At 40.1% G+C, this 17791-nt stretch overlaps 1 long non-coding RNA gene across 1 annotated transcript in view; it reads right to left on the reverse strand.

Moving 5' to 3' along the window:
• The window catches only part of LOC126064542 (uncharacterized), a 34772-nt gene extending 18311 nt beyond the window's left edge, over positions 1 to 16461 (reverse strand). Inside the window, exon 1 of the long non-coding RNA XR_007514569.1 lies at positions 16382 to 16461. This is a non-coding gene — a long non-coding RNA (uncharacterized LOC126064542). The remainder of the gene's footprint in view (positions 1 to 16381) is intronic.
• Positions 16462 to 17791: the final 1330 nt, after the last annotated feature.

Here is a 17791-nt window from a genome sequence, read left to right on the forward strand (position 1 = left end):
GCCCTCTCCGAATGGGCCAAAGAAGTGAAGATATTTGTGTCTCATGTTAATGCTTACCAAAGGGTGACCTTGGCAGAAGAGGATTTTAACAGGCAAATGAATAGGATGACACATTCTGTCCACACCAGTCATGCTCTTTCCCCAGCCACTCCTGTCATTGCCCAACGGGCTCATGAACAAAGCGGCCAGGGATGGAGGTTATGCATGGTCTCAGCAACATGGACTTCCACTCATCAAGTCCAACTTGGCTACAGACACTACTGAGCAACCAATCCGGCAGCAGGGACCAACACCAGTCCCCAATATGGTACAATTCCTTGGGGCTATGAGCCAGCAACCTGCTGGAAGGTTGATTACATCATGAAAAGGGAAGTGTTTTTTTTTTTTCTTACTGGGATAGACACTTGCTCTGCATAAGGATTTCCCTTCCCTGCATGCAATGCTTCTGCCAAAACTACCATCTGTGGACTAACAGAATGCTTTATCCACCATCATGGTGTCCCACATAGCATTGGCTCAGATCAAGGGACTCACTTCACAGCAAATGAAGTGCAACAAGCTGCTGGCTCATATTCCAAGAACTGGAGGTCAGAGGATAATGAGTCAGATGTAGGGTCCCGAAAGAGCTTTGCCAGAACATTCACATACATTGGATGCAGGCATACCCCCTAGGAAACTGGTTTTCAACTGACTGGCTTTCAACTGATTGGCTGCTCACATCAAATTACAAAATGGAGGATGATTACATAATATCTGCCAAACCACTGAGAATCATGGCCAAGCCAAGTTGACACATAACTTTTACCATACAAAGACCTAAATGTTAAATCTAAAATTACAAATTAGAAGATATGAAATGGTGACTTAGGTGGGAAAAGCTGCTAAAGGTACCAATATAAATATATAAATTTTAAAATGTAGTCATGGTGGCATAGTGGTTAAGAGTTTGGCTGCTAACCAAAAGGTCGGCAACTCGAATCCACCAGCTGCTCCCTGGAAGCCCTATGGGGCAGTTCTATTTTATCTTATAGGGTCACTATGAGTCAGAATCATCTCGATGGCAATGGGTTTTGTTTTTTTTTTTAACCAGTTTACTGATTCATGGCAACCTCATGTATATCAGAGTGGAACTGTGTTCCAAGGGGTTCTCAATGTCTGCTTCTTCAGGTGTAGATTGCCAAGTCTTTCTTCCAACCTCTTCTGGGTGGACTCCAACCTTTCAGTTAACAGCCAAGCAGGATAATCCTGTGCACCACCCAAGGAGGTACTAAGCCTAATAAATACCCTGCCTCCTCTCCAGGCAACAACTAGGTAGATCAACAATGAAATTGAAAACTTGAACAACACTATAAACTAGTTCAGACTAAGAGACATCTACAGAACACTCGAACCAAAAACAGCAGAATATATATTCTTCTCAAGAGCACATGGAACATTCTCCAGGAGAGACCATATGCTAGACCACAAAGCAAACCTCAATTAATTTACACAGATTGAAATCATACATTATATGTTCTCTAAAAACAGTGAAATGAAATTAGAAGTCAGTGACAGAAAGAAATTTGGGAAATTTACAGTATGTGTAAATTAAACAATACATTTTAAAATAACCAATGGGTCAAAGAAAATCATGACAGAAATTAGAAAATACTTTGAGAAAAGCAAAAACAAAAACACAACATACCTGAAAATGGTGACACAACATGAAGTATGTAACCTTTGTCACTGAACATGTAAAAACTGTTGAATAGGTGTATGTTTTGTTGTGTAAATTTTCACCAAAGAAAAAAAGTTAAAAATGAAACAAAAACATTATGCTCAAAGAAAGAAGCCAAAAACAAAAGACCACATAGTGTATATGCTTACATAGCACATTTATATAACATGTTCAGACAAGGCAAATGTATAGAGACAGAAAGTAGATGTGTGACTGTCTGGAGTGGGATTGACTGCAGATGTGAATGAGGGATCTCTGATGGACATGTCCTAAAATTGGATTATGATGATGTTTGCACAACTATATAAATTTAAGAAAAATCACTGAACCTTACCCTTACAATGTGTGAAATTTATGGTATGTAACTTGTACCTCAATTAAGCTGCTTTAAACACACACACACACACACAACATACCAAACTTATGGAATGCAACAAAAAGAAAGTGCTTGCAGAGAAATTTATAACTGTATACACCTATATTAAAAATGAAGAAAGATTTCAAATCAATAACCTAACCTTCCACCTTAAGACAGTGGAAAAAGAAAAACAAACTAATCTTAAAGCAAGCACAAGGTGGGAAGTAATAAAGAAGTAAAAAACAGAGAAAATCAACAAAACCAAAACTTGGTTCCTTGAAAAGATAAAAAAGAATTGACAAACCTTTAAGTGAGACCAACTGAGAAAAAGACTGAAGATTTAAATTGCTAAAATCAGGAATAAAAGAGGGTACATAACTACCACCCTTACAAAAATGAAAAGAATTATAAGGAAATATGATAAACATTTTTATGCCAATGAGTTAGATAACATGTGAAATGGACAAATTCCTGAAAGACATGAACAACCAAAATTTACTCAAGAGGAACAGAAAATCAGAATAGACCTGTAACAAGTAAAGAGATCGAATTGCTAATTTAGAATTTTGCCACAAAGAAAACTGTCACTGGCAAATTCTACCAAACATCTAAAGGAGAATTAATACCAATTCTTCAAAAGCCTTCCAAAAAAAATAGCAGAGGAGGACACACTTTCCAACTTACTCAGAGATCAGTATTACCCTGATACCACAAAACCAAAGCCATCACAAGAAAAGGGAAAAAAAAAAACTATCACCTTTTAATACAGACACAAAAATCCTTGACAAAACACTAGCAAACCAAAACCAGCAACTTATAAAAATCATTATACACCAGCAACAAGTGAGATGTATCCCAGGAATGCAAGGTAGGTTTTGCCAAAAATCAATCATACCCTCTACCAGTCGGTGTCGAGTCAGCTGTGACTCCTGATGACGCCGTGTGTGTCAGGGGAGAATTATGCCCCACAGGGCTTTTAAGGGCTTGTTTTTCAGAAGTGGACCACTAGGCCTTTCTTCTAAGGTGCCGCTAGGTGGGCTCAAACTTCCAACCTTTCAGTTATCAGCCCAGCCTGTTAACCCTTTATCCAGTGACTATGTGCCCAGACTTGCCTATAATAAACTGGCTGCCATGTGACCCATCGAATCTTAAGGTCAAGTGGGCTCAGTCACAATTCAACATAAAATAAGGTGTTATATCCAGGATGAACCTTAAACAAGTGCAGAGCACACAAGTAAACTACACTAATAATAGTGGTCCAGGCCCCCATGTGACCCACCAATATCGTACTGTCACGTCTCCCTCAGCTCACACATTTCATATCACAGGGAGGTCCCTACTAGGAAATTTTTAAATATTATACAAATGTATTCAGGACCTCAAAGAGATACAGGAAGGTACAACATCCACTGTTTTTTTTTTTTTAAACTTGAAATTACAAAACCAATAATAATAATAATAATGCTAAAAACAAAATAGGACAGATATTAATATAAAAATAATAAATTAGAAATTCTGGAAATTAAAAGATGAAAAATGGTAATTTATATAGCAAATGTCAATAAATGAATAAACTCTAGACTATACATAATCAAAGAAATAACTAATGGATTAGAATATGGTACCATAAAATTCACTCAGAACTACCATAAAAAGAGGAAGAAATTATTTTTTAAAATTAAAAGCACATTTAAGAGTCTTAAGAGATAGACTAAGAGGCTTCAGAGAGTTCCAGAAAAGTTCTAGAAATAGAGAAAATGAGGGGGAAAATATTAAATGGCTAAGAATTTTCCAGAAATGAAGAAAGACATAAGCCCTCAGTTCAACAGTTGTATGTTATGGCTACTGCTTCTTATTTAAACCAATTACCGTTCAGTCAATTCTGACTCACAGCTACCCCTAGACAGAGAAGAACTGCCCATAGGGTTTCCAAGGAGCAGCTATGGATTCGAACTGCAGACCTTTTCGTTAGCAGCCGAGCTCTTAACCACTGTCCCACCAGGGCTTTGGATAAAACTTACTGGCTAGAATATCCCTGAGACAGAGGGAAGAAGGGGGCAGGTAGGGGTTCCCTTCTCTTGACAATCAAGAGTGCTCACCCAGTGAAAAACCCAGGGCCGTTGAGTCGATTCCGACTCATAGCGACCCCTGCAAACCTGCATATAAAGGAAGCCGCCCATGTAAAACCGAACCCTCAGCCACTAGCAAACTCATCACCCCTCTCTGTGATTCCTCTCGGAATACATGTGTACTCTCTGGGGTAACCTATTGTTATGAGTGGAATTTAGAGAAATTGCTTAAAAAAAACAGGAGTTTAAGATACATTCATATATTCTTTTGGGTGTATGAAATGGTGCATACTAGGAAATATACATAAGAACTTTGTAAACGTTCTTTAGTCAATAAAGATGATAACCTCATAATTAAAATTAATTACAATTACTGACAACAGAATAAACAGGGATCTGGGTGCTAACTTCTCTTTTATTTAGAATGAAAAGATCTGCTAGAAAAGGAGGCATATTATGTAAATAAACACAATAGCACCAGGGGCCTACAGTTTGACTCCCCCACAGCCTAGAGTTTCCAGAGTCATTTTTGGAACACAATGTATTTTATGAATAAACTTCTTCACTTTTAAAATTGAGTTTTTTCTTTTTGAAGTACAGCTTCAAGCAACTTACAAGTTTCCATCCTGCTAACCCCAGGCAGCAGCTGCTTTTAACTTCCATCTTTTATTTAAAAAACTTAATTGGAAGTTTTTGTAGCCAGAAGGAGCACTTCAAAGAAAGGAAAAAAAGTCAAAAATTAATACTTTATGTCAGAGGTTAGTAGGGAAAGAAACAAAGATTACAGAAAAGAGTGGTTAATGGTATATAAGAAAGCAGTAGAAAAAGGGTAAAAAACCAAAAACCAAACTCAGTGCTGTCGAGTCAATTCCGACTCATAGCCACCCTATAGGACAGAGTAGAACTGCCCAGTAGTTTCCAAGGAGTGCCCGGAAGAAGGTTAGAAGGCAGGAAATGTACTGAAAAAAGAAGGGAAAAGGGAAACTCATAATGTTCAAAATAAAACTAGAGTGTTATGAGCTTCCTTACTCCAAACAGGTAAGACAACACCAGGCTTCCAGCAGCATTTATAGCTCCCCCTCACAGCCCAAAGGCCCTATGCACGCACCCCTGTCTGTTCAAGTCATTTCCCATGCCCAATTATACATCAAGGGACCACAGCTCTTCCCACACTTTAATTTCTGGACATTCCTACCACTGCAGATTCTGAATCAACTCTGACAAAACCATAGTAAAGCTTCAAGGATGATTTAGTGCTCTGCCCTCAAAGGGAATTGAGAGGCCGAAGAAGGCCCTGGACTTGGAGGATACAGCTCAGCCACCAGTTTACATGAGATTTGGGGCATGCCTCTCCCCCTCTCTGAGACTGAGTTATATCATCACAAAATTAGGTTTAAGGAGAATCCTGAGTCTTTCCAGCTCTGATAACCTATCACTCCATAGTTTAGATCAGTGAATCTCCTGTAATGCCATTTTTTTTTTTTTCAGCTTGCACACCATGCAATGCTGGTACTCACGGTGCTAAGCAGTGAGGAAGGCAATCCTGTTCCCAGTTTAGTTAGTGAGCGTATAGCCCCTTTTGGCCATGCACGGTAGGACCTTGTTCTACTGGTAGTAAGAGATGAGGGTAGGAGTCCCTGGGTGGTGCAAAAGGTTAATGTGCTCAGCTGCTAACCAAAAGGTTGGAGATTTCACTCCACTCAGAGGCACCTCAAAGAAAGGCCTGGTGATCTACTGCTGAAAAATAAACCACTGAAAACCCATGGAGAACAGTTCTACTCACATGGGGTCACAATCAGTCGGAATCGATGTGACAGCAACTGGTTTGTCTGTCTGGCTGCCTGACTGGCTGTTTGTTTTAAGATGTAAGGGTCATAGAAATAGCAAGAAGCCAGATCATGTAGGGTCTTGTAGGCCATTGTAAGGTCTTGGGCTTTTACCCCGAGAATGGAAATCACTGGTTGCTTTTGAGCAGAGGAGAGATCCAACTTGACTTCCACTTTAAAATAATAGTTCTAACCGCTGTATTACAAAGAGGTAGTAGGAACACAAAGGCTAAAGCTGAGACCAGCCAAGATACTATTACAATAAACCAACAAGATAATGGGTCCTTGGAACATGAATGGACCAGTGGTGATGGTAAGTGGTCAGATTCTTCACATATTTTGAGGTGGCACCAACAGATTTTTCCACTGGATTGGAGGTAGCGTGTCATGGATTGAATTGTGTTACCCAAAAACATTTGTCAACTTGGCTATGTGATTGTCCACCATTTTGTCATCCAATGTGTTATAAATCCTACCTCTATGATGTTAATGAGGCACGATTAGAGGCAGTTATGTTAATGAGGCAGGAGTCAATCTATAAAATCAGGTTGTGTTTTAAGTCAATCTTTTTTGAGATATAAAAGACAGAAGCAAACACAGAGACACGGAGATCTCATACCACCAAGAAATGAGCCAGGGGAACAGCACATCCTTTGGACCAGGGGTCCCTGTACTGAGAGGCTCCTCGACCAGAGAAGCTTGATGACAAGGACCTTCCCCTAGAGCAGACAGAGACAGAAAGCCTTCCCCTGGAGCTAGCACCCTGAATTCAGAATTCTAACCTCCTAGACTATGAGAGAATACATTTCTCTTTGTTAAAGCCATCCACCTGTGCATGGTATTTCTCTTACAGCAGCACTAGATAACTAAGACATAGGGTGTGAGAGAAAGAAAAATGTCTAGCCTAACTACAAGGTGTCTGGCCTGAGCAACTGGAAGAATGTAATTTTCTTTTACAGACACAGGGAAGATAGTGGGAGAAACAAGTCTGGGAGTAACACCAAGAGGTTAACTAGGGACATGTTTTCTTTGAGATGTCTAGTAGACATCCAAAGGGAGATATAGAGGAGACAGTTGGATATACTAGTCTGAGGTTTAAGTTGGAGATTAGAGCTGAAGGTATAAATTTGGAGGTCAAAATACAGATGCTACTTAAAGACTGGAAAAGAAAGCAAATGTGATCATCTAGTACCTGTCATTTCTACCTGATATTTCGCAGCATATAAATGGGTTACATACAAGTGAACCAAGATGTGAAAGCCCAGGACTTCAGGAGCCTCTGGACTGGTCACTTCAAGGCATGGACACTGTGCCAAAACATGTGGTCATTTTCTGTGTGGGCCATGGTGTAAAAAAGTTTGGGAAGCACTAATGTAAGAAATGGAAATATACATTTAGAGCTCAAGGGGATGAGGGAAGAACCAACAAAAGAGAATGAGAAAGACTGAATGGTGAGGAAAGAGGTGGGCCAAACAGTGCGCTACCCTGAAGCCCGGTGTTTTTAAAGAGTTTGAAGAAGGAGGGAGTGACTGTGTCAAATGTTGTAGGGTAGTCAAGTAAGATGAAGTCTGAGAATTGCCCACCGAATTTACGACATTCTGTAAGGAGTGACCTTGACTAGAGCTGTTTCAGCAGAGTGGTGGGGCTGAAAGTCTGACTGGTGTGCATCCAAGTGATTTTTGACAAAGGTGCTAAGTCCATCTGATGGGGAAAACAGAGTCTCTTCAATAAACGATGCCGGGAAAATTGAATTTCCACATTCGGAAAAATGAAACAGGATCCATGCCTCACGCCACACACAGAAACAAATTCGAAATGGATTAAGGATCTAAATGTGCCAACTAAAAGCATAAAATTCTTAGAAGAACAAGCATGGCAACGATGCCAAGCCTAGCTTTCAACAGTGGATTATCTAATAACAAAAGCACAAACAGCAAAAGACAAAATAAATAAATAGGAAATAGGACCTCATAAAAATTAAAAATTTTTATTCTTCAAAAGACTTTACCCTAATGGACCACATCTAACATGGCCTCCACGAGACTAAGTCCAGTACAACTAGATGGTGCCCAGCTACTACCACTGACTGCTCTGACAGGGATCACAACAGAGGGTCCCAGACAGAGCTGGAGAAAAATGTAGAACAAAATTCGAACTCAAAAGGAAGACCAGACTTGCTGGTCTGACAGAGACTTTCAGCTCAGTAATGAGGCCACTCCTGAGGTTCACCCTTCAGCCAAAGATTGAACAGTCTCATGGAACAAAACAAGACTAAAGGGGCGCAGCAGCCCTGGGGCAGGGACTGGAAGGTTGGAGGGAACTGGACAGCTGGTAATAGGGAACCCAGGGTTGGGAAGGGAGAGTGCTGACATGTCGTGGGGTTGTTAACCAATGTCATACAACAATGTGTACTGTTTGATGAGAAACTAGTTTGTTCTGTAAACCTTCATCTAAAATTCAATTAAAAAAAAAAAAAGACTTTACCAAAAAAGTGAAAAGACAAGCTACTGACTGGGAGCATAGCTTCAGAAACCATATATCTGACAAGAATCTAATACCAAAATATATATAAAACTTCAGCAGCTTAACAACAAAAAGACAAATAACCCAATCATAAAATGGGCAAAGGACCTGAATAGACATTTCACCAAAGAGGACATTCAAATGGCTACCAAACACATGAAAAGATGCTCAGCATCATTAGTCATGAGAGAGATGCAAATCAAAACTACAAAATCATTTCCCTCCCACTAGGATGGCTAAGATTAAAAAAAATAATAATAACAAATGTTGACAAGGGTATGGGGAAATTGAAACCTTTATCCATTGGGGGTGGGAATGCAAGATGGTACAGCTGTTGTGGAAAACAATGTGGCAGTTCCTTAAAAAACTAAAAACAGACCTACCTTATGACCCAGCAATTCTACTTCTAGGTATATCCCCAAAAGATTTGAAAGCAGAGATTCAAAAAGAAACTTGTACACCAATGTTCATTTCAGCACTATTCATAATAGCCAAAAGGTGGAAACAACCTAAGTGTCCATCAGCATATGAATGGATAAACAAAATATGAACATACATACAATAGAATACTATTCAGCCAGTAGGAGTAATGAAGTCTTGATACATGCTACAGTATGGATGAAGCTAAAAATATTTTCCTGAACAGAATAAGCCAATCACAAAAGGACAAATATTATATGACCTCACTGATATAAAAATACGAGAAAAGGCAACGTACAGAGACCAAAGTTTATTCGTGGTTACCGGGGCAGAAGGGAGAGGGAAAAGAGGGATTAACAGTGATGGAAAAATTGCTTTGATTAAGGGTAGGAATGCACAGCTGATTATTATAAATGCTGTCAATAAGTTGTACACTTGTAAAAAGTTGAATTGGCAAAAGTTGTGTGATAGATATACTTAAAACAACAACAAAAAAGGATACGGCATATGTGGTCAATTGCCTCCATAAACAACTGCCTCTTTTGCCATGAGACCAGAAGAACTGGATGGTACCTGGATACCATTACTGAACATTTTGATCAAAGATTTCATGGAAGATTCCTGATCAAAAGGGGGAAAATGTAAAACGGACTTTAAAATTCTCATGGACTCTAGACTTTCTGGAGCCTTGAAGGGTGGATTAACCCCTGAAATAATCTTTAAACCTTAAACCAAAAATATCCCCTGAAGTCACCTTAAAATCGAGCAATAGTTTAGCTTAACTAGTAAAAAAAGGTGTGCCTTGAGCACTGTGCTTCTAGCCTCCTAAACTATGAGAAAATAAACTTCTTTCTGTTAAAGCCATCCACTTGCGCTATTTGCTTTATAGCAGCACTGGATAACTAAGACAAAACGTTTAGTAGAATTCTCCAGTGAAACCATCTGAGCACGGAGATTTCATTTTGGAAGATTTTTAATTACACATTCAATTACTCTGATATTTATAGGACTATTCAGGTTGTCTATTTCAGCATGGTGGAGTTTTGGTAATTTGTGTTTGTATTAGTTTCCTAGAGCTGCCACAACAAAGCAGTACAAACAGGATGGCTTAAAACAACAGAAAAGTATTCTCTCACAGTTCTGTACGCTAAAAGTCCAAACACAGGGTGTTTGCAGGGACATGCTGTCTCCAAAGTCTCTAGGGGAAGATCCTTCCTTGTCTCTTTCAGCTTCTGGAAGCCCCAGGTGTTCCTTGGCTTGCAGATGCATAACTCCAATCTCTTCCTCCATCTTCACATGGCCATCTTCCCTCTGTGTCCCTTCTCCTCTTTGATAAGGATTGGATTAGGGCTCACCCGACTCCATCCAGTATGACCTCATGTTAACTTGTTGATTATATCGGCAAAGACTCGATTTCCTAATAAGGTCACATTTACAGGTACCAATTAGGACTTGAACACATCTTTTAGGGAGACACAATTCAACCTTTAACAGTAGTTCTTGAGAAATTGGTCCATTTCTAAGCTGTCAAGTTTATGACTGTAAAGTTATTTAAAAAAAAAAAAAAACTCATTGCCATTGTATCTTTCCAACTCATGGCAACCCCGCAGGACAGAGTAGAACTGCCCCCATAGGGTTTCCAAGGAGCGGCTGATGGATTAGAACTGCTGACTCTTGGTTAGCAGTCCAATGCTTAACCACTGGGCCACCAGGGCTCCAAATTGTTTATAAGTGTTCCCTTAGCCTTCCAATGGCTGCATGATCTACATTCCCTGTTCAGTGTTTATATTGGTGATTTGGGTCTTCTCTTTTTCTTTATCAGTCTTCTTGAAGTTTGTCAATTTTATAATTGATATAATTTTTGTATAATAACTTCATACAATTTTGAAGAACCAGCTTTTTGTTTCATTGATTTTTTCTACTGTTTTCAATTTCATTGATTTCTGCTCTTTATTAGTTCCTTCATTTTGTTTGCTTTGGGTTTATTTTGCTCTTCTTTTTCTAGTTGCTTGAAATAGGCAGTTAAATTGTTGATTTGAGACCTTTCTTCTTTTCTAATGTAAGCATTTAGTGCTATAAATTTCTCACTCAGCACTTTTAGTTGTGTTCTGTATATTTTGATATGTTGTGTTTTCATTTTTGTTCAGTTCCACATAATTTTTTATTTTCTTTGAGATGATGATGTAAAATTTAAGCTGAGACTTGGATGATAATTTAGCCAGGAGAAGCAGGGTAATAAAGAGGCATTAGGCTGGTGGATCAATACTACATCAGCTAATCTTCCGTCCCCGATGCTTAAAAAAATGAAAACTCCTAAAAACCAGTAATCATATTCTCCAACAGGAAACAAACAATAGGGACCCTAATGTAATTCAATAATTTCAAAAGTCCATCAGACAGTTCTGGCTTCACAGGCATGAGATCCGTACAGATGCACGGGACCCTGAGCTTAGAAGAGCCCCCCATTTGGCTTAAGGTTCTACTATTGCCATCTTGAAATTGTGTTTTGTAAGTGAAGTTTAATGGGACAACGGATCAGGTATGGGAGCAAAGGAGAAATGTACAATATGTGCCCACAATTTCTTGCTCCCCATTCACATGGAGTGTTCGTGATGTCCCATGAACACAGAAGCCCAGCAGACTCACACTGTGTGGGAGTTCAGGAAGACTTAAAGCAAATACAAGGTAAATGTGTTACTTCTACAACTGAGTAAGTGGGAGTGCTGACAACCCCAAGAGGCCACACTTTCTGTTCAAACAAGAATGAAACTAATTTTTCCTTTGAACACAGAAAGAAGCCAATGGTGTTCTAAGAAACATGAACAACCAAGGAACTCTATCACACCCATTCTTATTTGTGGTATTTCCCTGTATTACCAGATGCCATCAGGTCGATTCTGACTCAAAGCGACCCCATGTGTGTCAGAGTAGAGCTGTGCTCCACCCGGTTTTCAATGGCTGGCATTTCAGAAGCAGATCATCAGCTCTTTCTTCTGAGGTGCCTCTGGGTGGACTCGAACTTCCAATTTTTCAGTTAGCAACCATGCAATTTAACCATTTACTACCCGGAGACTCCTTTTCCCTGTCTTAGCCAACCAGTTATGGTGAAAATGACAACAGAAAATGGAAAGATGGGGCAACGCACAGCTCCTTTTCTTTTCAGTCCTTTCTCATTCATCAGTAAGCTGAAGGCAGAGAGTGTTGGTAAAACGTGCACAGATGAGTGAGTGAAATAAAAACAACTGAGTTCATTCCATGCAACGTTTTTCTACTGCTCTGATAAGAACAAAATGCATTTGCCTATATAGGATATGAAACATGAACTGTGTGATTCTGGTGATTTACATGCAACTTAAATGCTCTTACATATTTAATTTAAAACTGGTAATGCACAATATAAAAATAAATGATAAAATTCATGGTAGTAATTTAAAATCTTAATTTTTCCTTACTTAGAAGGATATTTATTAAGAAAAAATTTAAAAAACATCATCGCAAGTTAAGAGAGAGATCAGGAAAGAAAGGAAAAAGCTTTATACTTCAGTGCCCGTAATGGCACTTTTATCTTGCTTTGGTGACCAAGGGGCCCTGTATTTTCATTTCATACTAGTCCCTGCAAATTACGTAGCCAGCCCTGGTTGTCACGGCCTACAAAGCACTCTTAACAGCTCCAGTAACAATTCCATCAGCAGAAAGATCTGTCTCAAAACTTAAAATCATCAAAAATAATTTGCACTCCTGCATTTGCCGAGAGCAACTGACATCGCTTTCAATTATAACAATTGAAGAGGAAGCTGCTTAAAGTATACATTTTGATGATTTAATAAATGCATCTGCAGAACAGCAAAATCAGAAAAACCTTATGATCAATCAAGATAGATATTAATAAAGTATTACCATGTATTGTTATATAAAATTATGACACCAAAAATATTTTTTTTTGCAATTTGTAAGTGTATATTCTTACTCCTGTATCACTATTATCTCATTATGTTTTAAAAGTAATAAAATATTTTTAAAGGAAAAAAATGTATTTTGATATCTTTAACAACACAGTGGCTGCAAAAATGGGCTCAAGCATAGCAACGATTGTGAGGATGGCGCAGGACCGGGCAGTGTTTAATTCCGTTGTACATGGGTCGCTATGAGTTGGAGCTGACTTGATGACACCTAACAACAACAACAGTGACGCTTTTTGAATTCAGGGCTGTGCATTTTCATCTTGTACTGGGACTGCAAATTATGTAGCCAGCATTCTTTACAGGTCAAGACCTCGCCGGGCAATCCCTCCACTCACCTCCACATCACCATCATCTGCCATTCCCTCAGGCCACAGAAAAAACGGATAGCATGGAAAATATCCAGCCCTCACTCTCTAGCCCCCGAAGGAAAACAAGCTGCCCAGGCACTAGAGAGAGACTCTCCTGAAGTCACCTCACTGAGCCAGGGCAAACAAAGGGGTCTACGCAAGCAGAGAGCTGGACAAGAATGAGCAGGCTGAAAGGAAGCAGCATGCAATCTACAAGCACACTCCAAGGAACTCAGCATAAGAAACTAAGCCTACAGAACCTTAACTCCAGGAACAGAGAAATACCTCCCCACAGCTGTTTTTCACTATGTTGTCGTTATTAGGGGCCGTCAAGTCAGCTCCGACTTATAGTGACCCTATAGGACAGAGCAGAACTGCCCCACAGGGTTTCCGAGGTTGTATCTTTATGGAAGTAGACTGCCACATCTTTCTCCTGCAGAGCCACTGGTGGATCTGAACAGCAGACCCTTCAGTTAGTAGCCAAGCAGTTAATCACTGCGCCACCTGGGCTCCTTTTCCCTGAATTAGTGGGGAGTGGGAAAAAGTCTGTATATTGAAAGGGCATACCACGTAACAGGAAATCAGATATGGAAAACACAATGTCTACAGAAGCCACTAAACTTTAATCATAAAGACTTCTTCAGGAGGCAGGTTGAAAAATCAGGATGACCACAGACTTCCCCAGAACACAGCAGAGTATTCAAAGCCAGAAGGCAACAGAGAAATGTCCTCCAAGTTCTAATGGAAAGAGTGCGTGTGTGTGTGCGCGTGTACATGCAAGAGAGAGAGAGAGATGATACTCATTTAATGTTAATGATGGTTGTTTCCGGGTGGTAGGATTTAGAAAGGGTTATATTTTTTCATTTCATCATTGCAGGTTTCTGCATTGTTTGAACTCTTTAAAATAAACAAACAGCATTGTTATTAAACCAATAGTGATTTTTCTCTAAAAAAAAAAATTTTTTTTGAAGCAAATTTCCAAACATGTTCTCAGTGGTTCGTCTCAGTGGTAGGAATGTGAATGACTGCTATTTTCTTCTTTGATTTTTCTGTATATTTTGAATTTCACACACAGTTTTGGAGGACACAATTCAATAGACTATGTAAATGAAGTGACTATAAACTATGCAAATGAAGTGACTATGGTCCACTGAAGGGACTGGTCAATTTGTGGCCCTGTTGGGAGGGCCATGTCTTGAAATTGACAAGGAGTTTGCTTATATAAGCAGCTAACCCCCACAGTTTTCAGAAAAGAAAAAGGCATAAGAAGCAGGAAGAGAGAAGCAGAGAAAGAAGAGGTGAGGAACCTCCTAAAAGAGCTGTAACACAGATCAAGTGCTGTAACACTGAAGACAGCAAGAGGCCTGGATGAGGCCCTGTGGCAGAGTCAGTGGTGAGAGCAAAAATCTGCTGCTAGGGATGCAGCTAAGAGAACTAAACAAACCTGCTACACTGGCTATGGGCCAGGTCAGTTAGCAGTGGAGAGGCTGATGGCAGGGCTGAGAGAGGGTATGCATGGCCAAAAGGAGGCCTGTCTGGAAGGGGCCAAGAGGAGGCCTGCACAGGTAAAAGGGGGCATGCATGGCAGAGAGAAAGACCTGCTTGCTTGCACGTCCAAGAGGAGCTGAGAAAGCGGTCATGCACTGAAGAACGGACGGATGTGCTCTCCACTTCAGGGAAACCTTCGAGATTTTGCCTACATGCTTCCTGATCCTGATTCTAAGTGGTAGGCTGTTGATCCTGAGTCGTGCCCTGTTACTTCCTTAATAAACTACTTACCTGTAAGTACAGTCTGTGAGTTCTGTGTGGCCATTGCAACAGATTAGCAAATCCAGCAGAGAAGTACAGAGTGCCGTGGGGAGGATGGCTGGTGTCTGAATTGGCAAAAAGGTAGGAGAGTGAGGTATGTCTGACCTCCACCTCACGGGAATCAGCTTTGTGCTGATTGGGTGATTCTCTCTTCTCCTGAAGTTAGAGGACTTCAGGCGCTACTAGAACATTACAGACGGTTTCTCCAGAAATATTTAATTCATGCATTTTATGCATTTAACGTCAGCAAAGACAATATAAAACTAGATGCCTGCCCTTCAGCCCACAAATGAAAGTCATGCTGCTATCTTTCAAAAGTCCAAAATAATTGGAAATCAAAATGGTAAATTCTATGAATTGATACAATTTGTTTCTAAAGTCCAAATAGTGTTTATAAAGTCCACATTCCTTTTTTTATGATTCAGTTCGCCTTAAATTAAGTATTATCGCATAAGCTCTTAACAATGCTTTTTTAGGCATAAAGGAAGGAAAAGACAGACTGGGTCAAAAGGATTTTTATTAAAACGACTGTGGATCATGCAATGACTGAGGGCAGGATGAAGACACCAGATGAGAAATTGATGGCTACCCTGTTCCCACCCTGTCTCAGTTATCCAGTGCTGCTGTAACAGAAATACCACAGGTAGGTGGCTTTAACAAATAGAAATTTATTTTGTCACAGTTTAGGAGACGAGAAGTCTGAATTCAGGGCACTGGCTCTAGCAGAAGTCTTTATCTCTCTGTCGGCTCTGGGGAAGGTCCTTGTCTCTTTTCAGCTTCTGTTCCTTGGCTCCTCGGCAATCTCCATGTGGCATGGCATTTATCTTTCCCCCATCCCTGCTCGCTGCTTGCTCACTTGCTGAATCTGCTCTTTTATATCTCAAAAGAGATTGATTTAAGACACGCCCTATACTAACAGTACCTCATTAACATAACAAAGAAAACCCATTCCCAAATGGGATTATAACCAAGGATATATTGTTGTTGTTAGGTGCAACTGAGTTGGTTCCAACTCACAGTGGCCCTATGTACAAGGGAACGAAACACTGGCTGGTCCTGCACCATCTTCACAATCACTGCTATGTTTGAGCCCACTGTTGCAGCCACTGTGTCAATTCATCTCATTGAGGGTCTTCCTCTTTTTTACTGACCCTCTACTTTACCAAGCACGATGTCCTTCTCCAGGGACTGGTCCCTCCTGATGACATGTTCAAAGTATGTGAGACAAAGTCTTGCCACAGGTATACAGGTTAGGATTTACAAAACTTATTTTGGGGGCACACAATTCATTCCAAAACATACCAGAAAGTCACTCTAAACAGTTAGCAAGTTGACCAGGGTTGCCCTTACCCTGAACTTTGTTCCCCAGAAGCCAGGCAGACAGCGGGCCCCTTAGAAACAGACACCCATCACTCTCCAAAAAAAGCCAGTGGTCCAGAAGCTCTCATGGCCCAGGTCTCTGCTTCAAGGTAGCACCAAAGCGGTCTGGTTCACATACATCATTACTGCATGAAATCCAAGAGGTCATTTGAGAAATAGTGTAACATATTTCTATACCTCTTCTCAGTTAACAAACATTTATTTTCATTTATATCATCTCACTTAATTTTCATACTATAAGGCAATTATCAATATCCTCATTTACAGATGTGGTACTAATGTTCAGAGATACTGAGCATCTAACATGAAATCACAGTGGCAGACCTGCATAAAATTCAGGTCTTCTTGGCTCTAAATTCAGGGAGCTCTTGGCCTCGCAATGTTTATTTGACAAAATGATTGATCACTCTATCCCGTAAGTACAGGCATACCTCATTTTACTGTGCTTCACTTTATTGTGCTTCACAAATACAATGTTTTTTACAAACTAAAAGTTTGTGGCAACCCTGCGTTGAGCAAGTCTACCGACGCCATTTTTCCAATAGCATGTGCTCACTTCGTGTCTCTGTGTCACATGTTGGTAATTCTCGCAATATTTCAAACTTTTTCATTATTACTGTATTTGTTACGGTGATCTGTGATTGGTGATTTTGATGTTACTATTGGAATTGTTTGGGGCACCACAAACCGTACCCATATAAGACAGAGAACTTAATTGATAAATGTTGTGTGTGTTCTGACTGACCCACCAACCAGCTGTTTCCCCGTCTCTCTCCCTTTCTCGGGCCTCCCTATTCCTTGAGACATGTCAATATTGAAATTAAGCCAATTAATAACTCTACAATGGCCTTTAAGTGTTCAAGTGAAAGGAGGAGTCACAGAGTATGTCTCACTTTAAATCAAAAGCTAGAAATGATTAAGCTTAGTGAGGAAGGCATGCCAAAAGCTAAGACAGGCCAAAAGCTAGGCCTCTTGCGCCAGTTAGCCAAGTTGTCAATGCAAAGGAAGAGTTCTTGAAGGAAATTAAAAACGCTACTCCAATGAGCACATGAATGAAAAGAAAGCAATACATCCTTATTGCTGATACAGAGAAAGTTTCAGTGGTCTGGATAGAATAGCAAACCAGCCACAACATTCCCTTAAGCCAAAGCCTAACCCAGAGCAAGGCTCTTCAGTTCTACAATGGCCGAGAGAGGTGAGGATGCTGCAGAAGAAAAATTTGAAGGTAGTAGATGTTGGTTCATGAGATTTAAGAAAAGAAGCCATCCCCATAACATAGAAGCGCAAGGTAAAGTAGCAGGTGCTGAGGTAGGAGCTGCAGCGAGTTACCCAGAAGCTCTAAGATAACTGCTGAAGGGCCTACACTCAGCAGCAGATTTT

The sequence above is a fragment of the Elephas maximus genome, chromosome 21 (assembly GCF_024166365.1).
Source record: "Elephas maximus indicus isolate mEleMax1 chromosome 21, mEleMax1 primary haplotype, whole genome shotgun sequence".
NCBI classification, from domain to species: domain Eukaryota; kingdom Metazoa; phylum Chordata; class Mammalia; order Proboscidea; family Elephantidae; genus Elephas; species Elephas maximus.